The sequence below is a fragment of the Phragmites australis genome, chromosome 4, assembly GCF_958298935.1.
Source record: "Phragmites australis chromosome 4, lpPhrAust1.1, whole genome shotgun sequence".
Taxonomy (NCBI): Eukaryota; Viridiplantae; Streptophyta; class Magnoliopsida; order Poales; family Poaceae; genus Phragmites; species Phragmites australis.
The window spans coordinates 7,767,224-7,783,179 of NC_084924.1; the positions used below are offsets into that span (position 1 = coordinate 7,767,224).

Genomic DNA, 15,956 nt, shown 5'->3' on the forward strand with positions numbered 1-15,956 from the left:
TTAATGTTTCAGACGTTATAAAAATTTGTTGCGGAAGTTCTTCGAGAATATTGCATCTCGGAATCTCTCGTGTACAGATTCAAACAAAAAAAATTATCCATTTGAGTTAATTTTTATATTTTTGCATCTTCAATATTTCAGACGTTCAAATTGAATGTTTTAGATATTATGTAATTTTATTGCAGAAGTTATTTTCGTATGTTGCATCTCGAAATATAGTAATTAACTCAAATAGATAAATTTTTCGGTTCTGGATATGTGTGCTTTTTTGGTGTATTTTTTTATGTTGCGAACGTTGATTTCAAATATTACAGATGTTAGTTTTCGATGTTGCAATAGACAGTTACAACGTTCGATTTCGAACACTAGCTTTGCAAATTGAAGTGCCAATCGCCCTTTTATATGCGGTCTAGGCTGTCAGCCGGGACAAAGTGAAGTTCTGAAGAAGAATCGCTGCAGCCCTTAGTTTCTGATATGAAACCATCATGCGGCTCCTTTTCTTAAGAATTTTGAGGTTGATAAATGGGAATAATTCTATTCAGAAAAATAAGAGGTTTTGTTGCCTCATCAGGATAAAGCATTTGGTTGTAGAGTTCTCTGTAAAGTGGATTTTTTTTTTTTTTTGGTTCAGAGTTCTCTGTAGGGAGTTAGCCGAAGCTGTCTAGCTAAAAAATTCTGAAACAGCGAAGAAAGATCCGTGGCTTTCGAGACATTTTATAGGCTTCTAGCTATATGACAGCGCGCCAACAAATCGTCTCGTTTGAGTGCACAGAACCAGATGGTCAAGATCCCTTTTCTCCTACTAACAAGTCGCGTCTGGCACTATGAATGCTAGCTAGATCTTTCAGTTTTTGGTCTCAAATATTCACAGTTGTGCTGAAGGGAATTTCTTTTGTTCGATGAAATCTTGAAACTTTGTATTGGAAGTTCATGTTGATGTTTCCTGAATGGATCCAAGAGGAAAAGCATGATTATTGTTAATTGAAAGAATTAAGACTTTCCATCAGAAAATGAACAGATTCTACACTTCATAGCCGCTATAGTGTTACACACACAAAAAAACATTGACTTCCATAAAGCTTGCCGTTGTTTAAAGAACCCGTCTCTCTAGATAGTACATCTAATATAGAGTAAAACAGGAAGCCTGCAAAACTGAGCGAACCGGATGGTAAACTCCTTGCAAGAAATTAGCTTTCCACCTTCCTCTTTCTTCTATCTGGTTCTCCCCCCTCTGTCTTTCCTCCCTCGTCTCCGTGATTTGCCCTGCCAGCAAACAAGAAAATCAGAACAGGGAAGGATTGCGTGTGACCATAATTTAACAGACGGACTAATGGTACAGATCCAGGGTGCACTATCGGGAATGTTAATTCGTTTTCTGTTTCTCTAAAAATCTAATAGGCTTGTAGCTCGTCTGGAGTAATGATGCTACATTCATCTAGCAACTATAGCATCAATATTTTTTTTTTAACACCGAGCTCCTTCCTGGATCCTTCATTGGAGGCTTTTGACGGGATGCGACGCTGGGGGATCGAACCCCGGTGGACACGGCTCACACCTGAGCGTGTGCCACGGGGCTCCTTGCCTGTTCGTATTTTTTTTTAACATTGGACCTCTTTCCAGAGCTTTCATTGGAGGCTTTTGACGGGATGCAACACCGGGGGATCGAACCCCGGCGGGCACGGCTCACACCCGGAGCATGTGCCATTGGGCTTGCTGTTCACAGCATCAATAATATGCTGTTCACAGCATCAATAATATATCATGATCAAACAAGAAACAAACCAAGAAGCGGAAAATTTCAGGACGGTTCAGGAAAGCAGGACATGCATATATAGTTTCAGGAACTGTAGTTAAAGTTTGTTCATATGACATCACAAGTTTAAATATTATTTTGATCTGGATTTTTCTAAGTCATTGATGGGATCAACATACCTCAGCAGAGAGTTTTAAGGGGGTCTCTACTTTTGCCTGATCCTCCCTTGAATCCCTGTCTTTTTCCGCCTTTGGGGCTTGTCAATACACATAGCAGCCCTGGTAAGTTTGACAACATTGCTGGCTTCTTTTGTTTTGGGATCAATTAGGTACTCAGGGACATCACGCAGGTGTACAGGAATTGCTTTGTTGCTTAGCAACTTATCGTGTTTGAGCATATCTGACAAGAAAAAGATCCATCATCATTCGGTTAGACAGGTTAAATACTAACATAAGTTTTCTGCACAAGACTTAATATACACCCAGGTCTCTTGGATTCTCTTCAAAATGAGACTTCAACCTACAAGATAAAATGGCATCACCATAAGGAATAAAAATTATGTGGAAGAAATGACTTCAAATGAAGAGGATTTATTTTATCAACAATGAAGCGCACAGTTTATTAACTAGCATTTTCAAGATATTCAATTATCGTCATGCTATGTGCATTATACTAATACTTAGCTGTTTCCTTTACAACCAATTCTTACCTCTCTGAATTGAGGATTTCATTCTTTATGTCTTGGCGACATGCTTCTTGTATATCACAGGGTTGTCACACCCCCCGCAACATCCTGTAAGAGAAGTATCAATTAACATAAGCTACCAAAAATCCAAAATTAGTATTACTGTTTTAGGGGTACACAACCAAATTTATCAACCATGCCAGTTGTAACAATAGTCAAAACATTTTTGCAAAAATGCACCCCATGAGCTAGCAGTTAGCATGTTAGCACCACTAGGATTAAGATCTAGTCCAGAACAAATGGCTCCCATCAATTGTTCTGTTTACCGACCTGATCACTGCTTAGTCCAATAGCTTGGCTTAGCAAATAGCCGCAGCATACATTTCATTGATAAAAAAGTGGTCTTCCTTACGAGGCTAGGAAGGGCCAATAGAGATAGATTGAATAGGGAATGCCCCACATCCCCAGGCCCCAGCCTCTTAAGTGCAAGATAGGTTTACATACAGTATCTACTTCACTAATGACAGGAATAGACAAAGAGAGGGGGGAGGGGGGGGGATGCTAGTAAAAAATGACAATATAGTAGATCAACCGGGCAACCATGCCTCACTCTGATACAGCATAATCTCACAAAGCAAATGTTCAATACCTACTGTCTATTCTAGCATCATGTTGGATAGATGGACAGAAATGGCAATATGAAATATGCTAGAAAGAAATTCAAGTATATATAATCCACAGTAGATATAATGAAAACCTGAGCCCTATATCGTAGAGACTCAACGGCATTTTTTTGTAAGTAATGGGAAAGGTGAAATGCAGTTGGTATCTTTCTTTTCAACATCATGCAACATATTCTCAATGTCTTCAAAAGTATCATTCTCCTCTGGCGAAACCTGAAGAAGCAATTACCAAAAGATGAGGACATATATACAGAACAAATAGGATCTGCACATGTTAATTATGATGATAATATATGTGATTGAATCATATAAAAATTGAACTTACAAGCGATATGGATGCACCAGTCTCATTTGCTCTCCCTGTTCGTCCTATTCTGTGAACATATCCAGCAGGATCTGGATGCATGTCAAAATTAACTACCTAAAAAAGATTAAAGGTCAATCCTTCATCCAGATCCAAATTAAAAGTCGTCAGAACTGTTACGGAAAGAGTCAAGTTAGTTTAGGCAAGTTATCTAGTTGTTATGAGGAGATAAGTTGGATTTGATTAGGCCAGCGAGGATGGTCTTTTGCAGCCGCTAGCAACTCGGTCCCTCAATCACCGGGTGTCATTGTATGCGGATGATGTGGCTCTCTTTCTCAGACCAAGTGCAGCGGAGATTGTCCTTGTGATGAGCATCTTAGACAAGTTTGGTGAAGCCTCAGGCCTGTGTACCAATGTACAAAAGAGTTATGTACTCCCCATACAATGCCAAGAGCAGGACATCGAGGAAGTGATGGCGACTGTGCCTTGCAATGTGGCAGCCTTCCCTTGCCGCTCGCTACCTGGGACTCCCTCTCTCATTGAAGAAATTGACCAAAGATGATATCCTTCCATTACTGGATAGGATTGCTGATTGATTATATACCCGGGTGGATGGCTGATCTAATGACGAAGGCAGGCCGTGCAACTCTGGTCAGTTCGGTTCTTTCTGCGATTCCCATCTATCATCTCATTGCCCTGGGCCTTCCTAATTGGGCTATCAAAGCGATTGATAAGCTACATCGCGGTTTCCTTTGGAAAGGACGGAAGCAAACCAATGGGGCAATTGCATCGTTGCATGACAGAGGGTTTGTCGTCCACTGGAACTTGGTGGACTGAGAATTCATGACCAACAAATTCTAGGCTAGGCATTGCGTTGCGATGGCTTTGGCAAAAGAAAACAGAGCTAGAGCAACCCTGGAGCGGCTTGGGCCTTGCTGTGAGCACCAACACCAGTGCAATGTTCATGATCTCTGTCTTCTCGCCGGTGGGAAATGGCGCCACCACATTATTTCGGATTGACCACTGGATACATGATAAGTCCATCCAAGAATTGGTGCCCGATCTCGCAACTTCAGTGCCCCGGAGGGTTCAATCACAAATGACGATTGAGCAAGCGTTTGAAGGTCAAAGTTGGGTGCGCGACATTAAAGGATGTCTCAACGGTGGCTCTAATTCGGTAACTTCAGCTATGGGATACACTTCAGAACATTGTGCTAAACCCGGAGGAGCCGGACCAACACATCTGGTCTCATACGACCTCTACCCAATTTTCCACAAAGTCGGCTTACCTTGTTTACTTCACCGGTAACACTTGCTTTGAGCCGTGGAGGAGGCTTTGGAAAGCGTGGGCGCCACGCCGTTGCAAATTTTTCCTCTGGCTGGCAATCCTTAATCGTTGTTGGATAGCGGCTCGCTTAGCTCGGCAAGCCTTGTCTCACCTGAGAGATGCCAGTTCTATGATCAAGAGGAGACGGTTCAGCACATCTTGTGTTCATGTTTGTTTGCCCGCAAGCTGTGGTTTAGACTCCTCAATCGAGTCAACTTGCAGTGACTCACGCCATCAGACTCAGATGACATATTCACTGATTGGTGGCGCCGAGTGCATCGGCACGCAGGAAAGGACCGGCGAAAAGGGGTAAATTCTTTTATCATTCTTGGAGCATGGTGGTTGTGGTTACATCGCAACGGCTGTGTGTTCAATGGAGTTGCGCCATGCGTGGAGGTGGTGCTGCAAGAAATTTCAATAGAAGCGCAGCTATGGATCTTGGCGGGAGCAAAAGGGCTTGGTGCCTTATGGCAGAATTAGGCACCTAGAGATCTACTCTTTGTCTCTTCCCCCTTCGGTTATCTGTTTTGTTTGCTTTTCCTTTTTTCTTCCCTCTATTTGTTACCTTGCCCGAAGGGGCTTTGTAATCACGGGCAGGCTTTTCTTCTATCTATAATACAAAGAAACACAGATCTCCTACGTTTTCGAGAAAAAAAAAGGAGATAGAGTTTGATTAGCTTCCAATTTAGTTAGAAATAAATTAGGTAAGTTAGGATTTGGAGTTGGATTTGGATTGTAATTTCCCTCTCTATATAAAGGGGCAGCTGCGCATCATTGAAAGCAAGCAAGAAGAATTCAGCAAAGGGCTTTTGCCCAGATGGTTCGATCAGAGTCTACGGGAGAAGCCTGGGATTAGAGGGCAATTTGCCCTATCCTACCACTTGTATTCATTGTTCCTCTCGTTGCCATAATAAGAACTATATAAATAAATGCACCTTTTTTACCACAAATTTGTAAGTATAAACTCAATGTTTTGTTTATTTAGCTGAGTGACCTCTATCCTAATTTCATTTAGACGACAAGCAAGAAAAAGATGATAGTATCCCAAAACTTCTGCTACACATCTTTCTAATGAACCGCACAGCCAAATTCAAATGAACTCCTCATGTTCTTTATTTTAGAGAGAGAACATTAGTTGACAATTTCTCAATACATATGCAACTATGAGCTCCAAGATAAATACATTAAAACTGGTATCCAAACAAAACAAAATATCGATCTAGGTCCATCAGTTCTCCTTTAGATATGCTCTCAACTAGTGTTTTAGTTGTACCCAAGGCGTTCAAAAGAAAATCATTCAGTGTCATGATGACCATGATGAGAATCAGTGATATGCTTGATTAGATCAAGATATTAACTTACTGTAAGTACATTTTTTAAGTCAATTCCTCTGACAACTCCGAACTCGGCATCTAAAGTCTGTTGCAAATGTTTGCGGGGAACCCTTGACTCTTTCTTGTTTCCTTATTCGCTTGCTTCTCCTCCTTTGGTTTATTGTCATCCGTTGCTATTAGATAATCAAATAGCCTAGCATTGAATGCCTAGGAGAAATAAAAGAATACTTTAAATCATTTTCAAAGGGCAAGGAAGTAGTCTGTGCAAGCTTCTAACTAAAAGGTTCATATCAACGCTTTAAATAACTGGAACACTATTTTACTGGTAGCCTTCCATAACATTTCGCTTCATTAACCACTGCAAATGTAAGGCAGTGCTTTATGTGATTGAGTTATTATTTCAATGGATTTTTCGGGCTGTGGACAATAAGGGCCACAAGACTCAAAAGAGCACATGAAAAATATTGCTGTTCGGTCTATAGAAGCATAGCAGTTGCCAGTAGTTTGAAACAAATATAAACCATAGCTCCACAATTCACATACAAAAGAGGAGAACCTAATCATGGAGTTACACACTTCATTTAACCATTTGAGTTCTTATAGTTACAAGTTACAAATAATTTAATGCAAGCAATGGAGAAATTCTACCTCAATAATATGTAATCGAGAATTCTGTGGCAACTCAGCATTCAACACTGCAGATCTTATTCCAAACTGTAAAAGATGCAGCATATTAATCATAAGATGGTTATTATAACAAATGAAGTATATGTGAAAAATAGAAAACAGATGGAGGCAAACAGCTATGAACAAAGTAATATGTTAAAACAAAAGCAGTGAACCAAACAGTGTCCTCCTTGAAGGCTGGAAATAATTGTAGTGGAAGCAGAGTTTGCATAGCACTCTCCTAAAATGGTAGTAGAAGATGAAGCATCGATCTGTTTATTACTCCTTCCATTAGTTTTATTTAGTCTTGTAGGACTGGGCAAATGTTCCTCTTCATTTGATATTATAGGGTTTCAAGAAGAGAAAAACCTACATCTTACTAAAGTGTCCCTACCCCATTTAATTTGTGCTGCATTTTACAGAACTCGCCAGACTCAGTATCCTATAGATGGCTTAAGAGAAACGAATTTAATGAGGTAGCATGAGACTCAACTTCAATACGACTGTATGTTCATCCTATGCTTTTTCTTAATAAGTGTGCACAAGAGTAAAACATCAAATACCAAAGAGCAGAGGGTGATTGCCATGGACAAGATAGGGATGACTTTGTCAACTGGATGAACAATTTGGATATTGGGGATAACCAAGATTGGATGTTTGTGGGTGATTTTAACTTCTACAGAGCTTTGAATGACAGAAATAGGGGTGGTGGTAATATGAATGACATCTCCACTTTCAATGAAATCATAAGTAACCTGAGTTTACTTGAAATTCCTCTCAAGGGCAGAAAGTACACATGGAGTAACATGCAGGATGAACTTCTTTTAGAACAAATTGACTGGTGTTTTACATCAGTAAATTGGACTTCTCAGTATCCAAGCACCCTTCTCCTTCCAATGGCAAAACCAGTCTCAGATCACATCCCTTGCATGGTTCAGATTGGCACCTCTATTCATAAAGCTCAGATCTTCAGATTTGAAAATTTCTGGGTAGATCACCTTGGTTTTTTTGAGTTGGTGGAAACCACTTGGAACACTGAGGTTAGAGCAAGCAATAGTGCTTCCAGAATCTCAGTCAAACTTAAACTCTTGAGAAGAGCTTTGAAGAAGTGGAGTAAAGATATCTCTCAATTAAGTAACCTAATAAAGGAATGTAATACAGTGCTTGAAATCCTTGATAAATTGGAAGAACAAAGGCCTCTCTTCATCCAGGAAAGAAATTTCAGAATAATATTCAAGAATCGTATCATCAGACTTCTACAGTACAAAAAGGAATACTAGAAAAAACGGTACACCATCAGATGGACAAAATTTGGAGATGAGAGTACTAAATTTTTTTCATGCTGCAGCAACAGGAAGGTACATACATAATACAATCACAAGCCTTGAAACTCCGGAGGGAAGAATTGTTACAGATCACTTTGAGAAAGCAGCTACTCATTTTGAAACTTACAAATCAAGAATGGGAACAACAACCAACCCAAAAATGCACTACAATCTTGATGATCTTGTGACAATGCATGCCAATCTAGAGCATCTTTCTGCCCCCTTCAGTAGAGAAGAAATTGATAAAGGTATACACCAAATGCCTCGTGACAATCTACAGTTCTTTCCTTTTATTTTTAATATATTTTTCCACAGTAGGGGTTTCCTCTACTGTTAGCCCCCTCTCAAAAAAAATCTACAGGTCCTGATGGGTTTAATGGACTATTTCTCAAGAGTTGTTGGCACATAATCAAGAATGAGTTCTATGAGTTGTGTAATGACTTCTTTAATGGAACAATCAGTTTACAAGCTATCAATAACTCTTTCATCACGCTTATACCCAAGAACAATAACCCAACTAGGGTTAATGACTAGGTGCCTATCTCCCTGTTGAATTGTGTCTTGAAGCTGCTCACAAAATTAATGGCAAACAGACTGCAAGTAGTAATTATTCCAATTATTCATCAACATCAATATGGCTTCATTAAGAGCATATCCATACAAGATTGCTTAGCCTTGGCTTTTGAATGTATACATCAGTGCCAACAATCCAAAAGAGAGAGATTAATTCTGAAGCTTGACTTTGAAAAAGCTTTTGACACAGTTGAACATAATTCAATTCTCGAAATGCTTCATCATCTTGATTTTGATAGCACTTGGGTTGACCGGACTAGAAGAATTCTTAACTCAGGGTCTTCAACTATTTTACTAAACAGTGCTCCTAGGAAGTTCTTTTAGTGTTAGACAAGGGGATCCTCTCTCCCCTCTCATGTTTGTGCTGGCTGCAGATTTGCTTCAGAGTATTATCAACAAAGCACACAGCTTAGGAATTTTCAACCTGCCAATCCCTTCAGTTGAAATAGAAGGCTTCCATATAATTCAGTATGTTGATGACACAATCATATTCCTCAAGGCATCATAAAGAGAATTGTTTTGTTTGAAAGGCATTCTGGAAAGTTTTTCACAATCAACATGACTTAAAGTCAATTATAGTAAATCCTGTCTCATTCCTTTAAACCTCTCTCAGGAAAAAGCTGAGAACATAGCTGGCGTTTTTGGATGCAAAATTGGTAGTTTACCCTTTAGCTACCTAGGCTTGCCTCTTGGAACCACAAAGCCCAAGTATCATTGGATCGGTCTAAAATTATTTTTACATCTACAATATTTCAGACGTTCAAATTTAATATTTCAGACGCTATAAAAATTTAGTTATTTCCGTATATTACATCTCAGGAATCTCTTGCGTATAGATTCGGACCCAAAAAAATTACCCATTCGAATTAATTCTTATATACCTCTAATATTTTAGACGTTCAAATTTAATATTTCGAACGTTATGAAAATTTGCTGCGGAAATTCTTCGAAAATGTTGCATCCCAGAATCTCTTGTGTACAGATCCGGACCCGAAAAAATTATTCATTCGAGTTAATTCCTATATTTTCGTATCTCTAATGTTTCAGATGTTCAAATTGAATATTTCAGACGTTATGGAATTTTGTTGCAAAAGTTATTTTCGTATGTTACATATCGAAATATAGGAATTAACTCAAACAGATAATTTTGGGGGTCTGGATCTGTGTGATTTTTTGGTGCATTTTTTTGATGTTGTGAACGTTGATTTCAAATGCTGCAGATGTTAGTCTTCGATGTCGCGATGGGCAGTTGCAACGTCTGATATATCGGACGTCCGGGTGCTAGCTTTGCCATTTTAAAATAGACGGAATAGCGCAAGTTGGCATGAGATTAAAATCAAGAGTAGCAACGAGAGGATGAGAATACATAGTAAAAAAGATAACATTTTAAAACCAGTATTTCTCTTCATGTGTTGCAATGAAGAGCTAAAAAAATTCACTTCAAAAATAATTAGCCTGACATATGCTAGGAAGCGAGTTACATGGAAAGCCGAAACTGAGGTTAGCTACTCTATCGATCAATTAAGTTTATGTGGGTTTTGATTGGACAAGCGGCGGAGCGAGAAAATAGTTGGCTTCCATGAGATCTCTTTTTATGACAATTAAACTGGCAGATCTGAAGAATAATAGCAGAAAAATAATCCTATGAGACCCAATTAGCAGCAGAGGAAGGCATACAAGAACTCTAGATGATAAAATTTGGGAAAGAACAATGTATAATTGGAAATAGAAGGACCAGGTAAGATATTGAAGTATTTCATTGAGCATATAGCCAGCACATGTTACCTTGGTATTATCTGGGTGCAAAGATATGGTACAGATCGGTCAAAGATGAAGGTGTTTCAGGATATACCTACACGCGAATTAAGATCATGTAACACATAAAGATTTATATCAATAAATAATTATGTGGGCAGGGCAAAATCTCAAAGCTTAGTATCTTTGCTGTCGTTCGAGCTTTGTAAAATTCTCTAAGAGTGGCATGAGGTTATAATTTAACATACACACAAATTAAATTGTGCAACACATAAATATTAAGATCAAACAAAAAAATTTAGAGGAAGTGGGAAATAGCAGACCTTACTGGTGGTTCTGAAGCTTTCCAATTGGGGCAAGAGCATGGACCATGAGAAATGGGAAGGGAGAGCCGTTGCTCTGTCTCCAGGTAGAACCGCTATGCGAGGTCAAACCCCAACCTCTCACCTTTGTAGGACGGTTGTGCCTCGGCATAGGTGTAGTCGTATTGGTGCCTCAGCGCCACAGGAGGACAATGCTATAAGTCACAAGTATATTATAAGTGCTCATTGTATACAAAATGCACAACAAATCCAAATACTTTTTAGAATTTGTAGAATACATTTTGTAATGCCAGCACCATAACTTTAGTTGCTCGAAAAAAATTCATTCATATATCCACCCCTCTCTCTGAAGCCTCTCAAAATAGACCATATGCATCAATAAAATGAAACCTTGGCTATGGTCCTCAAGCACACTGGAGTTAGAAACTGCCTAATTCATGGCGTGGAGAACAGTATCATTCGTCACTGACCATATCTGACCATAGATAACGTCCAAAGTGCACATAAAAAAGATAGAAAAGTTATCGCGTAACCTAAGTATGACCATTGAACTTGTGCAAGCATGGGAAAGTTAAAGTGGCTATAAAAAAGAGTAAACAATAGTGCTAGTAACATGCTAATTGGCTATACAAATTTTCAAAAATTTATTTGTTAGCCAAGAAAATGATAGGCAATCAAGCATTTATTAACCAAAGAACAATGGCACGGAGTCGAATGTGAATGGCAATGCACATATGTTAGGCATTCAAGCATTTTACTAAACATGTTCAAGACTATAGAAGACAAGTACTTGTTTAGCTGGAGCGGAGTCGAGGAAGGCAAGCAGATCTGACTCTTAAACGGCATGACGTTGCATCGGCGTTCTCCTAAAACGGTGCTGGTCCTACGGGATCCAGAGAGGAGCGTGCACAACTGCAACATCTCCATGTCAGTATCTCTCAGGTGTGTTGTCTCCACAATCCCAACAGTGGGGGTTAGATTAGGGCTTGGACTAGGGCTGGGGTTGTGGAATGAGATCAGATGACCATCGCGATGGGAATGGGCGGACGTCGTGGTGAGAAAGATGAGGTCGCGGTGCTGGGAGACTTCTTCTCCTGGACGTCGCCGTTGCCACCGGCAGCTGCACCCCTCCATGGCAACCAATGCCAAAAAGCTCCCCGGGGAGGTGAGGAACATGGACAAGAGAGAGTAGGCAGTGCCGATGGCGAAGAGGTTCGGTCGTTGGTGGTTGGTGGAAGGAGGGGCGGCTTTGAAGAGGGAGGTGAACGGACATGCTGTGGAGCACTTGAGAGGAGGAGCATTGGGGATGGGCGATGGCAAGCGTCGACAGGGGGGCTCCTCCGCCATGTCATGATATCTCGCTCGGTGGAGAGCCACCTCGCCGGCTCCCGCACTGCGCCCGAACAGGAGCATGCGCCGCGCGTCGTTCGCGTCCTCGGCGCTGACGGTGACCGCCGCCTGCGAGGGTAGCCACGCTGGGGAGGGAGGACACGACCGTCAGAGGCTGGTCTTCAGCGGCGGCTGCGGCTAGGGTTTCCGCACAAGAGAGAGATGGGAGAGAATGAGGGGTGTGAAGGGTGCGAGGGGATAAGGTAGGGGCAAGGGCTGATAATTTGCCGTGAAAGTCGATGAGTACTTTGGTTTTTTGGGTGAAGGGCAGCTAGTGGAAGGCATAACGTCTTATCTGGTGTGTAAACTACTGTATATTTTTTAAGTAATAGAGACTCTATTAAAATAATAATTTATTATTAAAAATGACAAATAGACTCTACTTAGTCTATAGCAGTGAGTATATTGGTAAATTTACCACCTAACGGATGTGAAAAAAAAAATTAAATGCCCCGCAGGCGCCGCCCCTCGCGGAGCCGTGCCGCGCCAACGATGGCCGAGACGGTGGACTTCGCGAGCGGCGACGTGGCGGCGTGGCACGCCGCGCTGGCCGCGTACGACCGACGCCTGGCGGCCGTGGACTCCTTCTACCGCCACGACCTCCCCGCTCCCCGCCCTTCTGCGCCGCCGCGACCGGGACCCCTTCCTCGCCAAGCCCGAGCTGGTGCGCCTCCTACAGTGGAAGCTCCCGCGCGGCAAGTGGAGGTCGGTCGCGCTCTCACGCTATTCTTACGTTCTTAGCTACTACTCCCTTCCTGCTTGGCAGTCGATGTTTCGGATCCTAGGGCATGGTCTGGTCCTTGTTGAAATTTCTTCGGAAATATCCACTAATGCAATCGATTAAATTCTTGGTGCTACTGTGCTCTTGTGGGCAGGCCGAGGCTGATGTATTTCGTCAGGGGCTTGGACGACGCGATGGTTGAGTCGGCGTCGCGCAAGGCGTCCGTGGCGCTGCCCGACCTCGGCAGGGCCATCGCCGAGCTCACCGTACTCAAGGGGGTCGGCCCCGCCACTGCGTCAGCCGTTCTCGCCGCCTACGCGCCGGATGTCGCGCCGTTCATGTCTGACGAGGTGAGCTTTACCGTGCAAACTTTTTTGCGCATTTCTGCGCAGGATTGATGCTGTGACTCTGAGCTTGGATGGATTATGTGCAGGCGATGGTGGCGTCCTTGGGGAATGCAAAGGAGTACACACTGAAGCAGTACCTTGCATTCGCTGACAAATTGCAGACTGAAGCGAAGGTATAGCTTCTCCATTTGAGATGGATATTACAAAGGTAGCAGCTTCTTCGTGTTGTTTGAACTGTTCTGAATGACAAAATGTAACCTTGGGTTGAACCGGGTCGCCGGGTATTGCAACTAACTAATGTTTTCGTGTGTTCTAATCGTAATCACTTCGAGTTCAATCAGAGCTTTAAAAAATTGCTTGTCATGCACCAAAGTGGGATTTGGTTTTCAGTGGGTTACTTCAAACATGGTTAATTTAGTGCAGACAATATTACTTGAAAGGCGTTCAGAATAATAGCTTATTGTGCTGGAATTTAGAAGGCTTAACAATAAGAAACTGTTTATGTGCATTACCAGACTGTTGCACATGTATTTAACCATTATTGAACTGTTGATAGACTACAAAGGATCCCATTTTACCTGTATGAAATAAGAGCACAATTTGCAATTTAATGATAACTTCAAATAGATTTGAGGATGTTGTGCTGATAAATCTGCAGGGCGTGCAAGGCCAAGACGACCTGGCAAGTTTCAGTTGCTTGTTTATCTTTTATTCCAACTTCCAATTGGCACAATAGTGCAATAGGCTGATAACTAGTATTAGTATGGTATGAAGCATTTTATTATTTGCATGTTGTAAGTTGGCAACCTCGGCACTGCTAACTTTGGCTCATGTAACACTAGTCTAGTTAGGCTGCAGACGTCATTTCAAATGTGGATTGTAGACATTTATCAGTACCAGCTGAACATTGAATAAAAAGGATAATTTCTTTGTGATTACCATTTGGTTGATATCTTCTGTTTGTCCTGAAGGATTTGAGCATGGGAGGAGAAAGTTTCACACCTTCAGATGTTGAGAGAGCATTATGGAGCTCAGCAGTAGGGTCCAAGTCGCCCACAAGTGATAACCCAGAGTGAATCAAAGATGCGTGGCAAGAGAAAACGATGATTCACGCTGTGCTTGTACAAGGGCTAGAAGGGTTTACTGACTGCAGCTTAAATTGAACAATGTAGCTTCTGTAATCTGTGAGTTTATTGTTGCTTTTGGCTCAGCAAAAGAATGTGAACTGCTTGCTCTCTTGGAACAGAAACTTCATTTTGCACATGCCTGCCTTTGTGACCATATTGGCACGGCATGAACTGGGGTGTGTGTTCCTCGGGCAGACCCATGTACCAGGTGTTGCCCTGAAAAACAATTGTGAAGGAAGGAGTTTGATTTGCTGGTATTTGTTACTAGCTGATGATATGGCCTACTTTTTTTTGTCTGTTCGGTTTGATGCTGGATTGGTAAAATTGAAGAATAAATTTCACAAAACTACAAATGTTTTGACAAAATTATCACAAAACTACAAATTTAAGCAATAGTTTCACAAAATTACAGATTTAGTGTCGATTTTATCGTAAAACTACAGATATTTTGGTAAAATTATCGTAAAACTATAGGTTTAAGCAATAATTTCACAATATATAGATGTAGCGTCGATTTTATCGCAAAAATACAGAATCTAGAGAAGTTATTTTCAGCTCTCTTACCCTAACGATCGGATCTTATTTGCAGTCTCATAGCAACTATCAGTTCATGAAACGGATTGTTCAGGAGTTCATATACCTGTAAGCGGGGTTCATTTGTCAAGTTAACAGGTATATGATTGAATCTATAGTTTTACGATAAAATCGGCGCTAAAGTTGTAGTTTTGTGAAACTGTTACTTTAATATGTAATTTTACAATTTACGATAATTTTACTAAAATATCTATAGTTTCATGAGTCACTGGAAAGTTTGTAAGATTGCAAGCGGAGCTCGATCGTCATGATAACAAGGTTGGGAATAGCTTCTCTAGAATCTGTAGTTTTACGATAATTTTGTCAAAGATCTATAATTTTACGATAAAATTAACACTAAATCTGTAATTTTGTAAAACTATTACTTAAATATATAGTTTTACAATAATTTTGTCAAAATATATGTAGTTTTACGAAAATTACTCAAAATTGAAATATGATTTCGTTGAAAGAACAAAAAATGGGCCATCCATTGCATCTCAAATTATTGATGTCATTCAGTGCAGTTCAAATTCACTAGTGTTTTTCTTTTACTCAAAAAGAGGATGAATGCAGCAGGTCAGGCATCTTATTTTAGATTGTGAAACATGATCTGATGCTGTATTACATCATTGCAATGCATGGTAACTAGTGTCTTCCCAACGTTTATGCTGATTCTCCAAGAAAGTATAAATACGAACGCCAAACCAGTTTAGGAAGCAGGCTACAGATTTTCTGGGCGCTGAACAACAAGCAGTCATCATGCATATCAGGCTAGCGAAAGACTGAAAATGCTGAAGGAGAAAGTCCTAGCGGAGTAACCTCTCGAGATGATACAGATCACACATTCATGACGATGAACATGGCAATATAGCATGCTTGGGAAAGACTACATCCGGTTACTTTTCAACTCCCGTAGATGCAACATTGTCCAAAGGTCCAAAATAACACGATATATTACAACCGGCTATCATTGAGGAACAAGGCTAAAAGAAGCAACCCTACTGGATGCATCTTGAATTACATGGAGCTCCAATTTTACTGCTTTATACATACTAGTACTACATTCTT

At 40.8% G+C, this 15,956-nt stretch overlaps 1 long non-coding RNA gene and 1 pseudogene across 1 annotated transcript; one reads left to right on the plus strand and one right to left on the minus strand.

Annotated features, from left to right (window-relative positions):
• Nucleotides 1-982: 982 nt before the first annotated feature.
• LOC133914152 (uncharacterized) lies at nt 983-6,802 on the minus strand. Its single transcript, XR_009909179.1, has 7 exons — nt 6,735-6,802; nt 6,115-6,293; nt 3,447-3,542; nt 3,196-3,334; nt 2,235-2,272; nt 1,933-2,152; nt 983-1,263 (listed from the first exon to the last, which is right to left on the minus strand). It is a non-coding gene; the product is annotated as an uncharacterized LOC133914152 (long non-coding RNA).
• Nucleotides 6,803-12,609: 5,807 nt separating this feature from the next.
• On the plus strand, nt 12,610-14,561 carry LOC133914154 (uncharacterized; annotated as a pseudogene).
• Nucleotides 14,562-15,956: the final 1,395 nt, after the last annotated feature.